Source organism: Urocitellus parryii, chromosome 9 (assembly GCF_045843805.1).
Source record: "Urocitellus parryii isolate mUroPar1 chromosome 9, mUroPar1.hap1, whole genome shotgun sequence".
NCBI lineage: Eukaryota > Metazoa > Chordata > Mammalia > Rodentia > Sciuridae > Urocitellus > Urocitellus parryii.
Window position 1 is genome coordinate 9,859,485 of NC_135539.1, and position 17,356 is coordinate 9,876,840.

Genomic DNA, 17,356 nt, shown 5'->3' on the forward strand with positions numbered 1-17,356 from the left:
GCTTAGTGAGCTTCTACTTTTGAGAGTGAGCTCAAGGGCTGGGGTGCAGCTCAGTGGTCAAGTATTTGCATAGCAGGTGCCAGGCCCTGGGTTCTATCCCCAGAACCCCAGGAATAAAAGGACAGGGGTCAAATGTCATTTTCCATCATACCCAAGGCTGACTCAGATTTCCTTGCCTGCTCTCTCTCTGCTGGTGATATATGGTGATCCCCGCCCCCGTCCCCATCAGTCACCATTATGGCAGACTTGGCTTTCTTTGGCAGAAGCATGAGTAGCCAAGGAAGAGGGCTCACACCAGCCTCAAGATGCTGAGATCAGTCTCCTCCTGGATTTGCTACTCAAAATACATTCTGGGGACCAGTAGCATCATCATCACCTGGGAACTTGTTGGTGATACAGATTTGAGCTCTACTCCAGGGCTGCTGAACCAGAATATAAATTTTAATAATGAGGTGACTCATTTGCATAGCAGTGTTTAAGAAGCCTTATCTAGGGCTTCATCCTCCACGTGGTGATAGTGATGAGCAGGGTGACAATCCAGGTGTACACACAAACACTTGACCATGGAAGAAACCCCAGCCAGGTATCACATCCCAGATGCAACTAATAAAGTAATTTTGGTCTATGCTTTTTGTCAACCCCCCCAGATAATCTCTTTCCATATTATCCTTGTTCTTATTTGAAACCTCTCCTGAACTCTGGCCCAATTTTTCCAAGGTGGAACCTGCACACTGTGGGTTACTCTGTCTCTAATTAATATTTATGTCACTTGCATAAGGCTTTCCCTTTTACATTATTACCAGTGTGGGGAAGGAGCGTCCAAGAGCAGTACTAGATCTCTTTGATTTTCAGTGGGTCACATCCTTCCTCTATTTGGCCAAATAGCATCAATTTTGTCTTCCTTTGTGGTCACAAGACCATAAAGAGTCTGTGGCTATATCCTCCTTATTTCACTTGTGTCTTTATATATCTTATCCACCCAGACATGTTACCTCAATTCCCCTCAATTAGTATCTATTGCTACTGTTGTTATATAAAGAGTATTTCCAAATTTACACCATCGCATAATTAAACCTTTACAAACTCTTGAACCAAATGCATTTTATATGCTTATGTAGCCAAATGCACTTCTCTCATTCAGAAAAATAGATTTTTCCTGCTGATCATTCTACATACCAAGTACCTGCCCACGGAAGGCCTTTGTCATTAGATTCTAATTGCCATGAGAATAGGACCATGGATTAGCTGGTACATAGTAGGTATTCTCAGGAAATCTTTGGGTCCGTAGTAGTTATTTTAATTTGTATTGATTGAATGACTAGAAAGAAGCAATAGTCAGTTCTGTAAGACTTTGTCTCTAGGGATCAGCGTGACAACATACATTAAATTGTGTGATAAAAAGATCTGAAAAGAAAACAAAACTGAAACTTTATTTCATGCATATTATCATACTGCTTTTTTTTTTCATTCAGTGTAAATAAATAAAAGGGGCTAGTTCCAACAATGGAACTGTGAAAATATCCAGAGATGCATATAACAAGTCTACCACTCCCTGGAAATAAATTCTTCTGGTTGAGTGTATATATATATATATATATACACTCAATATATATATATATATATATATATATATATATATACTCAACCAGAAGAATTTATCTATGTTCATGTTTATCTTTAGGCTTGGTGGATTTTTCTGTCTATCTTCCTATATCTTTAATGGAGCCTGGATTTATCAGGGTTGAAAGGCTGCAAGCAACAGAAACCAACTCTGAATTGTTAAAACAAATAGACTATCTTTTGGGAGAAATGTGGAATAGATCACAGAACCAGAAGAAATCCTAGAGAGCCATACTTTAGGAAGGAAAGGAAACCAAGGATGTTCCAGAGATCTGCAAACTAGAGGTGTCTTTTCAGGACAACCTGTCATTGAGATGATTGGACTTCAACCAGTTTTCATTACTGGGTCACTGAAGTCAAGATTTAAAACCCAGGCTTATCTTGTATCACTGCCCCACCCTTGGCCAAGCAAAGATGGAATATCCAGTTTGATGGATTGATCAAGATAGAGGCAGAAGAAAAAATAAAAAGATATTGTGGGAGGCATAATCATGGTTTTCCCCAAGATGTCCACATCCTAATCAATGGAAGCTATGAATACTTTATGTTCCAGGGAAAGAGAGAATTGAGGTTGCGAACAGAATTAAGGTTACTAATCAGTTGACTTTCAATAAGGAGATTTTCCTGGATTATCAGGGTAGGCAAACATCATCACAAGGGTCTATTAAGTGGAGAAGGTCATCAGAGTGATACACTCTCAGAGACTGAACTAGCCATGGCTGACTCTAAAGATGGCAGGGAGCCCTGAGCTGAAGAAGATGGCAGGCTCTAGTGGCTGGAAAAGGTAAGGGAATGATTCTACCCTAGAGCCTGCAGCAAGGAAAGCTTTTAGCCTGGTAAGACCTAATTTGGACATTTGACCTCCAGAAACATGAGATAATACATTTGTGTTGTTTTAATCCAAGAATCTGGAGCTAGTTTGTCATAGCAGCAACAGGAAATGAATACAGTGATCAGGAAAAACAGCACATGTCTAAAACACTCTGTGCCTTTGAATGTTTGTTCTGTGCTGGGCTTTTAATGGACAGCTTGGTAGTTGCAGTTCTCTCAGGGGAGAGAACCATCATTTTGTTCCAAGACCCAGTGCAGAGGAGGCACTTGCTAAGCAATCGGCTCTGTGAACTGATTGACAGTGGCCCTCTAGCTCTTGGTTCCCTGGTTCTGGTAAACAGTGGCTTGTCAAGGCATTCTGGCCTGTTGTTCCAGAACCTTGTGGTGGAGCTGCAATGTATGACTTCCCATAAGGGGCGGGGGTCTTGAGGCCTTACTTCTTAAGGACCTTTAGATACAGCAAAAGCATCCCAGTTCCACCCCATTACCAGCTCTAGCAAGCAGAGAAATGTGGCCCCCTGGAGGGAACCAAATCTGAAGTCCAGGATGTTTGCCAGCCTTCTCTGGAGCACAAGGAAATATTGTACTTGATGATCATTCATTTTGATTTCACTTCTGCTCTGGAGATTATGGTACTTTTTTCCTACAGTGTTTGGGCATGAAGCATATCTGGGTATTGGTCTCTGCCCATCAGCAATCAATGTTGTGATATAGTTACATTTGGGAAGCAGATGGATCATCAGCAAGCACGTGGCCGCAGCTCCTTGCAGAGAGGCAGCAGATCTGAGGGCTGGGGCGGGAGCAGGGTGGGGGCTGAAAGCTCCTCTCTGTTCCCAGATAAGAACCATCTTGCTTGTGTATCTCATGCTTTTTCGAGGAGGTTGACAGGGAGAAAAATGCAGAGACTCAGGGAATGGAAGTAATATTCATTAAGTGCCTACTGTGTGCTGGGTACTTTCTATAGCTATCTCGTTTAATATCTAGGACAAAGCTAAGAAATGGGTTCAGTTATTCACTATTTTACAGGCGAGAAAAATGGGGCTTTGAGAAATTTAAAGTAGGAGCCTTTAGCTCTCTGGTATGTAGCTATTAGTGCTTTGCACCAAATTATTTCCAGCTTCCCTCTCAAGCACATGAGAATTTCCTTGATCTTCATCCCTCCCAAAGTGTGGTTTCTCTTCTCTGACCTTGGAATGGGAATAGAAGCCCGTGACTTGCTTAGGTCAGTCAAGTGTGAGCAGAAATGGAGTGGATTTCTTCTGGGCGAAACCTGAAGAGCCAACACACAGTTTTCCAATACTTTCTCCCTCCACCACGGTGTCCCCAGAGTTGCGGTGTCCATTGGATCCTGGAAGTGAGGATGATGCGAGGCGGAGCACCCCAGGAAATAGGAGAGGCATGATTCATGCATGAAAAGTAAGATTTCATTGCTTCAAAGCACTGGAATTTTTGATGTTGTTGGATGAAGCAGCATAATCCCCCGTCTAAGACAATTGCTAAGGAGATCTGCAACTCGACCTCTTATTCATCCAGCTTCAACATTTAAGCTCTTTCCTCTACTCTGAATGACATCAAAGAAGCCCTGTTTCTTATTCATGGTCTGTATAGAGGTCTTGGTTCTGACTGGCAAGGACCTGAAGGCTGACAGGTTACGTGGTTCTCAGGTGGTTTTATAGGTATTCTTTCTATGACTACAAGAACACTGCAAAGATGGAGACTCCTTCTCTCTCCATCCCTCAGGGCACACGCGGTGACCCACATCATAGATGTTGATGAGATGCTTCCTGTAGGAGTTATTAGAACAGCTTAAAATTGATTAAGATGAGAACAAAATTGGATGAAATAGGCCAATGGAACGGAGTGAGTTGGAACAGAATGGCTTGAAATGGAGGGAGATGGAGTGGAAGTGGATGAGGACAGAATGGGTTGGCCTGGGATGGGATGGGAGGAGTGGGCTTTGGAACAGAATGGCTTAGAATGGAATAAATTGGAGTGAAGTGTAGGGGAATGATATGGAGTATTCCGATAGAATAGAATGGAATGAATTTGATGGAATAGGAACATTTATTATTTTGAAAGCCCAGGTTGGAATGGAATGGAGTGGGATGAGAAAAGTTGACAGTTTGGTTTTTTTCTTCTAGTCTCCTACCCCTCACCAATTCCCAACTGGGATTAGTTTGTCTACAGTAAGTCATCAACATAGCCCTGAGACAATGCCAGTGTTAACGACATGTCCCCTCTCTGAGGGAAATAATTTTGATCTCCTCATTGGCTACACCACACTGCTGCAGGAGTGGCCTCTGGCTTTTAATTGTGTGAGCATGTATGCCTGTGTGTGTCCATGCACCCACAGCACAGTGGGGGAGAGAACAACTAGTTGGTGTACCCAGACAACAGCCTTTGAACTATCAATTACTGGACCTGGGGGACATTGCTGGGTCAAGGGGCATTTGGCCCATTCCATCTGGTGATGTACCTTTACTATATCACTAATTTCCAGCTCCCCATCTTCCTTTCCCCAGCCCTATTCTGTGTTCCCTGTATAGTAACAAGAAGCTTTTTCTGCTTTTCCCTTTCCTCTCCCAGATTGAGGGAATGTGCTTGGAAACAGTTGCCGAGGGAGCAATCTTGTTTTTGAAAAAAGAAACTGTAAAAAATGTGTTTGCGGGGATGCCAAAGTGGAGTGAGGCTTATTTAAGCAAGTGGGGTGGTGGGAATGTGTTTACACAGCAAGACGACGCAGGCTGGGTGTCTGCTGCTGCTTAAGTGGATGGTATTTTGAAAGGACTTTATGATCTGTCTTTTAATTCATTGTTACTGCTTCCAGTCCAGGAAAGTGTGCCTTCCTGGTGCTATTCATGTAGCCTGGGTTAAGCAGCAGAAAATTGACAGCTGGTCTGAGCCCGTGCTTACCTAATAGAAACCTGCAACACACAGTGCACACAGAACCATCTCAGGTTCGGAACGGGTTGCGTCTGTACCGCTGCTATGAGGTTAGAGCAGGTGGCACATGCCACTCCCTTGGGAGATAACCCACAACACAGTGAGCTCTAGGTAGGTGTCAACCCACTGTTAGTGTAGGCACATGTGCAGAGGCACACAGTCCTGCAAACACTCATGGAGAGGTCCTTATACAACTGTGCACACAAACAGCTAGGCACACCTATGGCATTATGTTGATACACAGAATTCCATGCACACCCTTCACTACAGATAGACGCAATCAGGTATGCCCTTGTCTGTGTACATAGCTCCAAATTATGTGCACATTAAGAGGTGAAGTCATAAGAAACAGAACTGGATTTATGTTTATTGTTGTTTTTTTTAATAGAAGACATATAGATGTACTTTGAAATTTCCTTTGGAAACCTAAGGACATTTCAGGAATGTGTCAAAAGATGCCCATTTGGAGACTTGATCCTATGTTTGATTCTTTCTTGGTTCCAGATGGCTCTTTCCTCTCCACCTCCCTTGCTATCCTCTGAATCCTCGTCTTATAGGTCCGTCCATCCATCCTTCTGTTATCCCAATAGGAATATACACTTGCTCATGTAAACATGGTCCTGGATGCTGAGCTATAAGACAGATCCAAGGTGACCTTCTTGAAGTGTCTAATCTATCCTGACATTGAGTAAACTATTTGCTAATATATTGGAAGCCATTTGCAGTCACAGGCTGTATTGGGTATGTTTGTAATTCTTTTTTTTAAAATATTTATCTATTTATTTTAATTTGTTATGTATGAGAGTAGATTCATAGTACACATATAGAGTACAGTTTTTCATGTCTCTGATTGTACACAAAATAGTCACACCATTCATGTCTTCATACTTGGGGTAGTGACGTCCATCTCATTTCACCGACTTTCCTATCCCCCTTTCCCCTCCTTTCTCCTCCTTCCCCTTTGCCCTTTCTAAGGTTCATCTATTCCTCCCATGCTCCCCCTGCCAACCCCATTATGGATCAACATCCTCATATTAGAGAAAACATTCAGCATTTGTTTTTTTTTGGGGGGGGTTGGCTTACTTCACTTAACATAATATTCTCTAACTCCATCCATTTACCTGCAAATGCCATGATTTTATTCTCTTTTAATGCTGAGTAATATTCCATTGTGCACATATACCACAGTTTTCTTTATCCAGTCATCTACTGAAGGGCATCTAGATTGGTTCTGCAGTTTAGCTATTGTGAATTGTGCTGCTATAAGCGTTAGCATAGAATGGAAGATCTCGGAGTTTGGAGTTAGAATGCCTGGGTTCAAATCCCTACTTAGACAATTATTTGCTAACCTTCTGTGCCCCAGTTTCTCATCAGTAGAACAGCAATCACAAAAGTACATATTTCATAAGGTTTGGTAAAGACTGAAAGAGGGCTTATCTGGAGAACACTTAAAATAGAGCGTGGTGCATATCAAGTGCTGGTTGTTGTGGTTAAAATTGCTACTGAAGATTCTCAGACAGGCATGTGCTGCTGGTGGTGTGAGCCCCGACTCTGCACACAGGGAAAGAGGACCAGAACCGTTCAACATGATAAGATGACTGTTGCTGCCTCTCCGCTCTGCTCCCTGCTTGCGCCCAGGGAGGGAGACCGCCTCTCCTGGTCTTCCAGGAACTGGTGCTAAACTCAGATTTGAATCTTGTTCTGAGAAAAGGGTTTCAGAAACAACTGCTCAAGGTCTAATGTGCCCCTACTTCTCTTTGTCTGCAGTCAATGTCCTCCTGAGTTGACTTCATGTGTGGGGTTCTCATTTCCTCTCATGTAGCTCCTCAAGTTAGTTTGAAAAAACGTGGTTTTTTTTTTTTTTTGGCTAGGGAGCCGTGGTGATGGAGAATAGTAGGGAGGATGAATTGTGCTACATCAGAAAACTTGAGGTACAACCAAGGGTTTGGGGGCTGGGTTCTAGTCACTTCCAGATAGGGCAGTTCCTGCTCCCTCTGGGTGTCTGTCAAGATGGATGACAGTTTTCTCCAGTGCTGCCTCCTCCTCAGAGCAGTGCAGCAATAATGAGAAAGCACCGGCTTCATCTTCAAACTGACCAGCATTCCCGTCCCAGGTCTGCCTCTCACCGTTGGTATTTGATTGTTTTTCCTGGGGCCGAATCAGCCCCAGTTCTTCGTTGCAAGCAAAAAATACTAAATTCTAAAGGATGTCAGCAGAAAATTAATGTATTGAAAAGCTACTAGGGAACCCATGGAATTTTCAGGGTATCTTGGAAATTGGTTTGGAAAATGGAAAGAGACAAAGAGATGCTAATAGACACAACTACCCCCAAAACCATGCCACAGAAGCTGAATGTTGCCATGGTGCCAGCGTTTCCACAATGGCTTCTTCACTGTCCCTGTTTCTTGTGCTACCCACTCCCAATTCGAGATCTGTGACTGACAAGTCTGAATAGTCTGAATAGTCTAGGTCATATGCTCTGGGTCATATGCTCTGGCCTGAGCAGCAAGGGAGTTGGGATGCAAATATCAGGACTTATCAACTTCTTGGACATAGACTCTAGTTCTCTCTGAGACCCATAAGACAGAGGACTCCCCAAACATAGGACAAGGTCATAAAGATAATTAAACAACAACCAAATCAAACCAAGCATACCAAACTGTAACTGTCAATTCCAATATGAACTCTTCCTCTGTAAACTTTGGAGAACAAGACCTATTTCTAGGAATTCTTTTGAAAGTTACATGAATTAATAGGATTCCGGTATAGTACCTAACATATTATATGCATTTAGAAAATTCTGGTTTCCTGCCCCAGTTTCTAGAAAGTGCTCCAGGGCCTGGGTTTCTGAGGTGGCCACCAGACTGCGGAGGAGGCTGAGGATTTCTTAGTCCTTGATGTCAATTACTCCAGACCCCAGTGGTTTGGGGATATTTCTGAGAATAGATACAAGAGAGGAGGGCCCTGTTCTGTCTAGTTCTCAGAAGGCTCTCAGGATTAGGAATGGTCTTGTCCCCTCGCCTAAACCAGGAGTAAAACTTGAGCTGAAAGAGTATCAGAAATAGATATGTCGGCTCTTAGCTCATTAACAGAGCATCCTGCGAACATATGCTTTTCTCTTGCCAACTATTTGCGACATTTCTATGCCACCAAAGCCTTCCTACAGTATCAGGTCCCAGAGGCATCAGATCTCTACAGATAACCTCCCTTAGAGGAGGATATGGGCTCAGGAGGATGTCCAAACTATTTCCTCAATCCCCAAAATCCACATTCAAACTGGTTCCCTGGGTGAAGCTCTGTAACAGCTCCTTCCCCAGGAACTTCTGCCTTCTTCAAATGGCTCTGAGGCCCAGATTGCCTCCCCTTCCACCTCACTCTTGTTCTTCCTTCCACAAGTATTTGTTGAGGACCTACTATGTGCCCAGAGAGTGGAAATAAAGTGGATAACGAAACAAGCAAGCTATCTGCTCTCAAAGAATTTTTATTCTAGTAGGAGAGAGAGAAAGTGAACAGGTGAAGAAAGAAAATAACTTTATTATATGTGTTGGGGGAATGAATATTAAAAAGAGTCAAATTATGAAATCAGGGAAGGTTGGGAAACTCTGTGTGTATGTCAGCAAGGTCCCTTCTAAGAGTCAGGTAGAGGAGGCCACAGGTGTACAGCCCCTGTGGTAGGTGTGAGCAGGCATATTCTGGGGACAGGTAACATGGTAGCCTGGCTAGAGAGCAGTAAGAAGGGATGTGAGTGGTGAAGAAGGTTTGTGGTACTTGATATTTTGGCTCATGCAATCATATTTTCTACCAGTCACACTTGACCTTCCACATCTCGTCAGATGCCTGTTATTATGTCCACTTCGTACTGTTCGCCCAAGAGATACCTTGCTTGCTGGTTGACGTTTGTCCCTCCTCCAGTTGTGGATTAAACGGTGTTGGTTGCCTTGGTCCCTTCAAGTCGTTATTTCCTACAAAATAATGAAACCAAACCCAGAAGATTTTGTAGTCCTAGAGTGTGCTAGGTGGGCGGGTGACACCTAAATGGGGTTGGTTTGCCAGGGCAGTCCACTCAGGTTGCCCAAACTCAAGCATAAAGTATGAGAACCAAAGTGGGATGAGAAAATTCTCATATGTGCTCTTTGGGGACAGTTTTTACCCCTTCTGTAAATTTCTTACCCCTTCTTAGCTTCAAGACACATGCCTCTGAACCTAATATTTAACAACCTCTTGTCAAATATGTACATAGATCTATGAGACTCGTCTGCTAGGAGGAAAGTGAGGTTACCCCGATGCTGCCTCGGGCTGAGCCAGGGTGTGTGGAAAACAGCCTCTTCTTCCCAGCCTGTGTGGTTTCAAAGGACCGACTTCTCTGCCTCGGGGTGGATATTGGTGGTGAGCTGGCCCTGCTTCCTCTCCCTAGCCCCTTCCTCCACGATAGGAGCAATTGAAAGGCTGAACCAAAGTTTTACAAAGAATTAGCTGGAAAAGTCAATCCATGAGTAGAACTAAATACATATATATTCCAAAGAAGCATAGAAATTCTCCGCCTCTTTTGTCCTGGCTGGCTCCAGGAAGCTGTGTGTAGAGAGAATCAGTCTTTGCACTGTTCTGGGCATTTTGAAGCTGTCTGTGGGAAACAACCTCCCAGGTGAGAGGGTGGGTGGGGGGTGGGACCTTCGCCATGTTGATGGGACATCACCAGGGTGTCTTGCGTAGCTCCTCAGGTCTCTGTGTCACCAGCCTCAGCTGCCCACATGGTTCACCCCACACCTTCTCTCTGTCCTGTCTGGTTTCTGAGCAACTATGCTTTATTTTTATTTATTTATTTTTATTTTTTTTTAAAGAGAGAGAGAGAGAGAGAGAGAGAGAGAGAGAGAGAGAGAGAATTTTTTAATATTTATTTTTTAGTTTTCGGCGGACACAGCATCTTTATTTGTAAGTGGTGCTGAGGATCGAACCCGGGCCGCACGCATGCCAGGCGAGCGCGCTACCGCTTGAGCCACATCCCCAGCTCAATGCTTTATTTTTTTAATGTAATTTTTAATTTGTTCTTTTTAGGTATACATGACGGTAGAGTGTCTTTTGACATATTATACATACATGGAGTCTAACTTATCCCCATTAGGATCCCATTCTTGTGGTTGTACATGATGTGGAGTTTCACTAGTTGTTTATTCACAAATGAACATGGGAAAGTTATGTCTGATTCATTCTACTGTCTTTCCTAATCCCATTTCCCATCCCTTTCCTTCATTCCTCTTTGTCTAATCCAATGAACTTCTATTCTTCACCACCCCCCCACACACACTTATTGTGTATTACCATCCAATCATCAGAGAGAACATTTAGCCTTGGTTTTTTGGGACTGGCTTATTTCACTTAGCATGAGAGTCTCCAGTTCCCTCCATTTACTGGCAAATTCCATAATTTTCTTCTTCTTTATGGCTGAGTAAAATTCCATTGTGTCTATAGACCACATTTTCTTTATCCATTCATCTGTTGAAGAGCACCTAGGTTGGTTCCATAGTTTTGATATTGTGAATTGAGCTGCTATAAACATTAATGTGGCTGTGTCACTGTCGTATGCTGATTTTAAGTCCTTGGGGTATAAACCAAGGAGTGGGATAGCTGGGTCAAATGGTGGTTCCATTCCAAGTTTTCTAAGGAATCTCCTTGTTGTTTTCCATTGTGGTTGCCCCAATTTTCAGTCCCACCAGCAATGTATGAATGTGCCTCCTCCCCGACATTTATTGTTATTTGTATTCTTGATAATTGCCATTGTGACTAAAGTGAGATGGAATCTCAGTGTAGTTTTAATTTGCATCTGAACAACTTTTCTTAATGATTTTGCAACACTCTTCTGAGCAGCTTGTCTCCCGTAAATCATACTCTTCATTCTGAGTCTTAACTTTTGACACTTTGTCATCTCATCTCATCCTTGAACTGTCCCCTTGCAGCTAAGATGCCACATGCCCTTGGACTTAATGACATTATTCCCACCCCCACCCCCCCGGGCCAGTCATTCTCCTACATTGGTCCAGATTCACAGCTAGCACCCAGGCAGTGAGGATCCAGTCTCTGTCTCTGTGCATTCTTGGTCTTTCATCCTTTGACTTTTAGGATGGAAGAGTCTCTTTTATAGACAGTGGGTTATTGGAGTACCCAACACAGGCAAGACAAAGTTATGGCTGGAAGGAGGGTGGGGAGGGTAGACTCTGCTATATAAACAAAACTTAATTCTGACTCCTCTCCCCCTTCCAGTACCAGACATATAAGGTTTCTAAAGGTTTGTTTTCTTTATAGTAGAGGAAGGTGGAAGGGTGATGGAAGAGGTGAAACCTAAGGTGTAGCTGTCATGGAAGATGAATTCACTCTCCTAGCCAAAGTGCTCTCAGATAGGTAATTTCAAGTTTAGTAGAAGCAGTCAGAAAGGAGGGTGTTTGGCACAGGGTGAGAGAGAGCTTTTTCACTGGGGATAGAGCACATTCATGTAATTCTGGGGTTCTTTGGAGAGCAAGTTAGAATAAGAGGAAACGAGAATGAATTTTTAGGATTTATAAGTGGGAGAAGAATGCTGTAATCCTTTCTCAGGAGACAAGGAAGGAGGTATTTGTCTGGACATAAGAGTCATTAAGATACAAATTAAACAAGGTATTCAGTGATTCTTAGAGGCCTGTCCAGGAAACACACTTTGAAGGCGGGGATGGTCCTTGCATTGTCATCAATCACTGCACTGAACACAGAGGACCCTCTAACACATGGGACTGGATGCTAGAATGACAAGTCAAATTCTTTTAAAACAAATCCGAGGCTTGTCCCGATTCTTTCCTGTGATAGGATTGGGTTATGGCCTGGGAATGAGGAGGTCATTACTGGGCCTTGACAGTGCGTCACACACAGGGTTCTGTTGTGATGCCAGTTTTCATAGCAGGTGGCTGTTCCCAGGCTATTGTCAGGCAGGCCTCTGACCATTGTCCCAGGAGAAGATGGGAGAGAATCCCTGCAGTCCATGTCGGAACAACGGAGAGCTTCCATTGGAAATGTTCCAGAAGAAAAACAAATTAAGCCAGTTGTTTATATGAAAATATACTGATGTGAGCAAGAGAGGTGGCATTCTGAGTCCCTCCTGTTTGTCACTCTTGTAGCAGTAAGCCTGTTGCCCAAGGGGATACTTCTCAGTCTCAGTTCTCCAGGTGGATGGATGCATTCTGTTTTTCAAATAATGCATTCTATTTCCAGGAAAGAAAGAAAGAAGAAACAAGGAAGGAAGGAATTAATAGTGATATTCTAAGCCAACTCTCATTATTTTATTGTTTTTAAAGACCATGTGCTTGTTTCAAGAACACAGACAGAAAGTGCCTGAGTGACTCAGGCACGTCCCTTAGCTAGCTTGAGTCTCAATTTCCTTATCTCTGAAAGGAAGCCCATAGCACTAAACATCTAGGCTCATAACAAGGACAAAACGATAATATAAATTTGGAAGTAGCACCCAGAATAGGTCCCTGGGAGGGGCGCAAGATGAGTACCCAATGAATCCGAATGCCCTTCAAGGAGAACCTTCATTTGACCTTGGGAAGTTACTTTGCACCTCTAAACAAACTGATTATACTTTCCAAAGTTGCTTTGGCTATTACAGATCTTTTGAATTTCCCTATGAACTTTAGAATTGGATTGTCATTTCTGTAAAAAATCTGATTTGATGTTGGTTGAGATTGCATTAAATCTATAGATTAATTTGGGGAGTGTTGACATCTTAATAGTACCGAGTCTTCTAAACATGAATATGGCATGGCCCTGCATTTAATTTAGATCTTTTAAGTTTCTCTCAATAAGGAATTTTATTTTTCATTGTATAGACCTTGCACATCTTCTGTCTGATTAGGTGATGTTATTGTGAGTGGCATTTTTCTTAGCTTTCAATTTCTAATAGCTTATTACTATTCCATAGAAACATAATTGAGTTTTGTACATTGATCTAATGTCCTACAGCCTCACTAAAGTAATTTATTAGTTGTGATTGTTAGATTTATTAAGTAGATGCCAAAGAATTTATTAGTTTTAAAAAATAGATTCCAAAGAATTTTCTGCATAGATAATGATCTTAACTACAAATACAATTTTATTTTTTTCTTTCAAATATCAGTTTCTCTTTCCTACCTTGAAGGTCTGTGTTAAATAGAAATAATAAAAACAGATATTCTTGCCATTGGGAGAAAGTATCTGGCCTCTGAATAGTTTTTTCATAGATACCCATTATCACTTTTTGAAGAATTTCTTCTACACTTCTAGTTTATGAAAGTTTTTATTTTAAACAGTGGTAGATTTGGGATTTCATCAAATAATTTTTCTATATCTACTGCAATGACCATGTGGATTTCCCTTTTAGACTGTTAATATTATAAATTGCATTGATTTTTAAACCAAGCTTGGATTCATGGGGATTATAATAACTTGATTATGATGTATTATTTTTATATAGTGTTGAATTTAGTCCACCAAAATCTACTGAGAAATTTGCCTCTATGTTTATGATGAATATTGGGGTCCATAGTTTTCTTTTATTGTCCCCACCCCACCCCCCACCAGTGGTGGGGGTCAAACCCAGGGTCTTGCTCATGCCAGGCAAACACATTACTACTCAGCCATGTCCCTAACCCATTTTTTCTTGTAATGTCTTTACCTGGTTCTGTTAGAATTTTGCTGGCCTTATAGAATGAATTGCAAAATATTGTCTCCTTTTCAGTTTTTTTTGAAAAAGATTGATTTCTTCCTTAAATATTTTCCAAACTAGAAGCTGAAGTAATTTACTTGAGGCCTTCTAGTGTGGCATTGTGCTATCAATAACCCTCTAAGTACTGCTATAACTGCATTCTACACATTTTGTTATGTTTTGCTTTCATTTTTATTCCAGTGTAAAATACATTTTCATTTCCATCCTTGACTCTCTTACTTGATCTACCAGCTATCTAGTAGTGAATTTTAGTTTGTAATATTTAAGTTTTTCTATATTGATTTCTAATTTAGTTTCTTTGGCCACAGTATAAATTTTGTGTGATACGAACAGAAAATTTCACATTATTGGTTTCCAATTTAATTCTATGTGGCCACAGAATATAATTTGTATACTAAATCAATGAAGTTTGTGTTTGACAGAGAAGATGGCCCTTGTTGGCTGATTTCTTAGGTTGCATGAGTTCTGATAAATTTGCTCTTTCCTCTGTATGTAATATGTCCTTTTTTCCTCTGGCTGTTTTTAAGATTTTCAATATGTCATTGGTTTTCAGTTATGATTTTCCTTGATGTAGTTTCCTTTATGTTTCTTGTGCTTGTGATTTTTTAACTTTCTTGGAGTTGTGGGTGTAGAATTTACATAATCTTTTGAGGATATTTGGTCATTAATTATTCAAATGTGTTTTTTCTGTCTCCTTTCTTCTCTTCCTCAGGGACTCTGATTATACATATATTAAGCCACTTGATATTTTCCACAGCTAATGGAAGTGGTGCTATTTTCATATTTTGCTGTCTTTTAAACAAATTTCAGTGTTTCATTTCAATTGATTATATTGTTGCATTTTATAGTTCATGTCTTCTTCTCTAAAAAACGTGTAATCTACTTTTAATACAATTCAGTATATTTCTTTCATCTTATACATTGTAGTTTTTATCCTGAGAAGTTTGAACAGGTCATATATACTTTATATGCTTAGTACTTCCTCTACCTTTTTGAGCATATAGAATTCAGTTATAATCATTGGTTTAATGTCTCTGTCTACTAATTCTACCACCTTTATCATCTTATAGTGTTTTAATTAACTGATTTTTCTATCTCATTATGGGTTGTTTTTCCTGCTTCTTTGCATGCCTGTTAATTTTTATTGAATTCTAGACATTTAAAATTGACCTTGAGTGTGTGGGACATTGTTATTTGTTTCCATGAATATTCTTGAGTTTTTTTTTTCTAGGATGCAATTAAGATACTCGTAACAATTTTATTCTTTTGGGCATTGCTTTCATGCTTTGTAAATTTTATCTCAACATTGAAGCAAAACCTGTCTGAGCAGTCTATCCAGTACCCCCCGCCCCCTGCCCCACTGAGTATGCTTTCCACTCTGATATGGTAATAGGAACCCTTCCCATGCCCGAGTGAGCTCTGAAGATTGTTCTCTCTAGTCCTTCCGGTGGCTCTTTACTCAGATTTGTGCAGTTTTCCTACACACATGCCTACTGTATGCCAGCCACTGTGCTCTGCTTTCTTGATAAAATATTAGGAGGAACATGAATGACAAAAATTATTTATGGAGCATACACTGTATGCCTGCCACTGTCCTAAATGTTTTTAGGTTTTATTTCATCTGTTTAATCTTTAAAATAAAGCTACAAAGTAGATCTTTCATTATATTAAATCTTATTATCCACTTATTCAGTCTTCTTATCTCTTTAAGATGAGTAAACTGAGGCTCAGTGTGGTTGTATGACTCGGTCCAAATCCCACAGACATGAAAACAATGCAGACAGGAATGGAGCTAGTCAGCCCTCACCACCCAGATTCAGAATCTGCACACCTTACTGCTCCTAGTGTAACTCAGTGCGGTACCCACGCTCCTTGGTGCAGATGAGAAGACTTCAAGGAATATGTAGATGAATGCATTATTATTTCAATGACAAATTTATTAGAAAAAAATTCTAACCACTACTACTACTACTAGCACATTAAATCTGCAGTTTTGTTGGTGTTATTGCTTAGAATGTAACAAAGGTCCTGATTTTGCACCTGATGTTATTTTAAGAAGAGTTATTCAATAAGTAGTAATGCAGGTGGTGGTTAAGCTTGGCAGCGACCATGAACTGGGTAGGCTCAGGAAACATTCTATTGCATTTTATTCCATAGATGGGGAACTGAGGCCAAGGTCGAGTCCCCAGAAGGTGAATGGAGAAGCACTCTCCAGGGTCTTTCTCTGTGTCTTCAGTCAGCTCCCAGTCCCTCTGTGACAGGCTTCAGGGAAGTCAGGCTATCACATGCCGATCCCGAGCAAATTTCTTTCTGCTGTGTGAACTTATTAAGATTAATTTACTAAGGTGGTTGGGGGTTTATTGAACACTTAAAAATGTTAATGGATATGGTTTCCAATAAATCATGTCAACAGATCTTTACAGAAAGAGTGGGGAGCTTTTAAATCAGGTCCCAAAGGTAGCACTGGCCCAACATGATGGCCTCAGTACAACCTTTAAGAAAATGGCAGGTATCATTAGGCAAGTCTGGAACCAGGACGCCCCAGCCCTGAATTCTCAGCAGGAGCCGTCCTCATGATAATGGCTGTTGTTTGTTAAGGCCTACAGTTTGCAGGAGATTATACTTGGGATTTCTTCTGTGTTCTCTTCAATCCCACAATGTCAGTTTTATCCTCTCCCATTTTCTACATGAGGTAGTCAAGAAACCCCAAAATGAAGGGACTGGCTTTTCTCTCTCTGTTCTCACTATCAGATTCCAGCAAGTTCCCAGAAGCTTGTGTTACCCTTTTCCTGCTCCTGGGGTTCTGCTCCCCTTGGTCCTTACTCCTGAAGCTCCTGCTTGGTCCCTTTCCACAGGGCACATCTAGCTTGTCCTCCATACCCCTGGACACAGCAGGTTCATTCCCGTCACTCCCCTGCCTACCTGTATGTTTTTTTCATGTTGTTCATGTTACTTTCCAGCTCTGTTTGACTGCTTTGTAACTGCTTTCTCCTATACATTTGTTTTGGCTTTGTATATCTCTGTTGTCTCTCCTTTGTGGTGGGAGATTATGCCTAGAACTGTTGGGCTTTATTGTACTTTAAAGCTGATTCATTCAATTCATAAAAGGCTTCCGGGTTCTGTATGCATATAGTGATTTGTTGTTTGTTCTTAGGACTATATGTTTAGGTTAGGTGCTATGATGGTACGAGGGTTAGTATGTCTTGACTACTTTAGAAGATTGCTCTACTGAAGGTG

General features: G+C 41.3%; 1 protein-coding gene across 2 annotated transcripts in view; it reads left to right on the top strand.

Annotated features, from left to right (window-relative positions):
• The window catches only part of Shisa9 (shisa family member 9), a 240,030-nt gene that overhangs the window by 180,931 nt on the left and 41,743 nt on the right, over positions 1 to 17,356 (top strand). The gene's annotated exons all lie outside the window — the stretch shown is intronic.